The sequence below is a fragment of the Myotis lucifugus genome, unplaced genomic scaffold (assembly GCF_000147115.1).
Source record: "Myotis lucifugus unplaced genomic scaffold, Myoluc2.0 scaffold_60, whole genome shotgun sequence".
In the NCBI taxonomy this organism is placed as follows: Eukaryota; Metazoa; Chordata; class Mammalia; order Chiroptera; family Vespertilionidae; genus Myotis; species Myotis lucifugus.
In genome coordinates, this window is record NW_005871108.1 from 5,269,027 (window position 1) to 5,272,536 (window position 3,510).

The following is a 3,510-nucleotide window of genomic DNA, read 5'->3' on the forward strand; positions in this document are numbered from 1 at the left end:
TCGGGCCGGCACCGGCAGTCCAACATTTCCTGAGGGGTCCTGGATTGTGAGAGGGTGCAGGCCAGGCTGAGGGACCCCACTGGTGCACGAATCCATGCACCAGGCCTCTACTATGCATATAAGATATTTGGTTAATCTCTTCCCGCCCTCCCCCCTCCCCCTTCCCTCTGAGATTCATCAGTCTGTTCCATGTTCCCATGCCTGCAGTTTCTGCTTGTGTTGAGCGTCTGCCCTCTGGTGGTCAGTGCATGTCATAGCTACTGGTCGAATAGTCAGACGGTTGCTTGGGCTTTTATATATATAAATTACTTTCAGGCGTATAGTGGTTAGACAGTCATATATTTTACAGTGTGTTCCCCCCATATTTCCAGTACCCACCTGGCACCATGCATAGTTATTACAACTTTAGTGACTATATTCATATGCTATACTTTACATCCCCTTGACTATTTTGTAGTTACCAACATGTACATATATATATATTTTTTTTTAATTGATTTCAGAGAGGAAAGGGGAGGGAGAGAGAGACAGAAACATCATTGATGAGAGAATCATTGATCGGCTGCCTCCTGCACACCCCCTACTGGGAATCGAGCCCACAACCCAGGCATATGCCCTCAACTGGAATCGAACCCGGGACCCTTCAGTCGCAGGTCAATGCTCTATCCCAGTGATTCCCAAAGTGGGCGCTACCGCCCCTGGTGGGCGCTGCAGCGATCCAGGGGGGCGGTGATGGCCACAGGTGCATTTGTTTTAACTTTTTTTGTATTACCTTTCTATTCTGAGTTCAATAAATAGTTTCATAATTTCAAACTTCAATGTTTCTAATTTACACCTTTCTTTACTATATTTTACGAAAAAGGTAGAAACATTAATACATATATCTTTCTGTTTAATTGCTATTAAAATTTAAAAAAAATTAATTTCCAGGGGGCGCTGAGTAATATTTTTTCTGGAAAGGGGGCGGTAGGCCAAATAAGTTTGGGAACCACTGCTCTATCCACTGAGGCAAACCGGTTAGGGCCCAATGTGTACTTCTTAATTCCTTCACCTTTTTTATCCAAATCCTCAACCTCCCTCCCCTTTGGCATCCATTAGTCTGTATCTATGAGTCTATTTCTATTTTGTGTGCTCGTTGATTTTGTTCTTTAGATTCCACATATAAGTGAAAACATATGGTATTTGTCCTTCTCTGACTAACTTATTTCACTTAGCATAATACCCTCTAGTTCATCCATACTCTTGCAGATGGTGAGATTGCACTCTTTTTTATGGCCAAGTAATATTCTATTGTATGTATTTACCACAACCTTTAATTCACTTGTCTGTTTTGGGGCACTTGGGTTGCTTCCATATCTTGCCTATTGTAAATACTGCTGCAGTGAACATACGGGTGCATATATTCTTTCAAATTAGACTTTTGGGTTTCTTTGGTCTAGCTTCTAGATCTTAAATAAATAATATGTAAAAAACACTAAGAACAGTTTCTGACATATAGTGAACTCTATATTATTATATGCTAGCTATTATCATTGTTGCGATATGTACAGAGAATTAAATGCGGATCCTGGGATTTAAAATTGGCCCCAGGATGGAAAGGGAGCAGAGGAATGCCTTGGACACATTCTTGCCCAATTCAAAACTATTTTTCTTTTGTCTTTTAATTATATAATTTAGTCCATTTTCTATTATTGTGATTATAGGTATATTTGGATTTATTTCCACCATCTTATGCTATTTGTCCTGCCTTTTTATGTCTTTTGTGGAGGAGAGATCACCTTTCTTAACTTCTTTTAGAGGATTAAATTGGATGATTAAGTTGTAGTCTTTTCTTACCTCTTTTTCTCTCTACTGCTTTGGATGATATGTACTGTATTTTTTATTCTTTTAGTTGTTTCCTTAAATACATATTTATTTTTGGTTAATCCTCACTGGAGGATATATTTCCATTGGTTTTTTATTTATTTACTAGAGGCCCGATGCATGAAATTTGTGCATGGGTAGGGTCCCTAGGCCTGGCTGGCGATCAGGGCCAATCTGTGGGGCGACCAGCAGGGTAATCGGGGGGGGGGACAGGAGGGCTCCTGCTGGCACCCACTTTGGCTGGCCTGGGGCCAGCTCCTGCGTTGAGCATCTGCCCCCTGGTGGTCAATACACATCATAGCGACTGGTCATTCCACTAGTTGTTCTGCTGTTCAGTCAATTTGCATATTAGGCTTTTATTATATAGGATTTATTTTTAGAGAGAGTGGAAGGGAGGGGGAGGAGAGAGTGAAAGAGAGAGAGAGAAAGAGAGAAACCTCGATGTGAGAGAGACACCTTGATTGGTTGCCTCTCCCATGTGTCCCAATGGGGCAACTGGGGTCGGGAATGGAACCTGCAACCCAGGTACCTGCCCTTAACCAAGAATCGAACCCATGACCTTTCAGTATGCTGGCTGATGCTCTAAACACTGAGCCACATTGGCCAGGGCTAGTTGTTTCCTTTTGTATTTTAAAACTAGAGGCTCAGTGCACAAAAATTTGTGCACTCAGGGGGGTCCCTCAGCCCGGCCTGTGCCCTCTCGCAGTCTGGGACCCTTTGGGGGATGTCCACCTGCTGGCTTAGGCCCGCTCCCCAGGGGAACGGGCCTAAGCTGGCAGTCAGACATCCCTCTGGCAGCCCGGGAGCCCTCAGGGGATGTCCACTTGCCAGCGGGAAGCAGGCCTAAGCTGCAGTCGGACATCCTTAGCGCTGCTGAGGAGGTGGGAGAGGCTCCCACCACCACCGCTGTACTGGCAGCCATCAGCCTGGCTTGTGGCTGAGCAGAGCTCCCCGCTGTGAGAGCACACTGACCACCAGGGGGCAGCTCCTGCATTGAGCGTCTGCCCCCTGGTGGTCAGTGTGTGTCATAGTGACCAGTCATCCCAGTCATCGTTCTGCTGTTAGGGTCAATTTGCATATTACCCTTTTATTATATAGGATATATACTTAAAATCTCAAGTGGGGTCAAACATATGGTAACAGAAGGAAATTAGACTTTGGGTGGTGAGCATACAATAGAGTACACAGATAACGAATTATAATGTACCCCTGAAATTTCTGTAGTTATTAACCAATGTTACCTCAATAAATTTATTTTTTAAAAAAACCTTAGGTTAAGCCCAGCTGGCGTGGCTGTGGTTGAGTGTTGAGCTATGAACCAGGAGGTCACGGTTCAATTTCCAGTTAGGGCATATGCCTGGGTTGCAGGCTCCATCCTCAGTGTGGGGGCGTGCAGGAAGCAACTGATCTGATTCTCTCATTGATGTTTCTATCTCTCTCTCCTCTCCCTTCCTCTTTGAAATCAGTAAAAAAATATTTTTTTAAAAGCAAACAAAAGAAACACCTTAGGTTAATCAGTATATTTACTTTTTTCCTGAGTGACATAGGAGCATTCAGAATATTTCACCTTCATTCACTCCTCTCAACCTATGTACAGTTTTTTAAAAATATATTTTAATTGATTTCAGAGAGGAAGGGAGAGGGAGA

At 43.5% G+C, this 3,510-nt stretch overlaps 1 protein-coding gene across 1 annotated transcript in view; it reads left to right on the plus strand.

Moving 5' to 3' along the window:
* The window catches only part of CEP250 (centrosomal protein 250), a 45,380-nt gene that overhangs the window by 21,873 nt on the left and 19,997 nt on the right, over positions 1 to 3,510 (plus strand).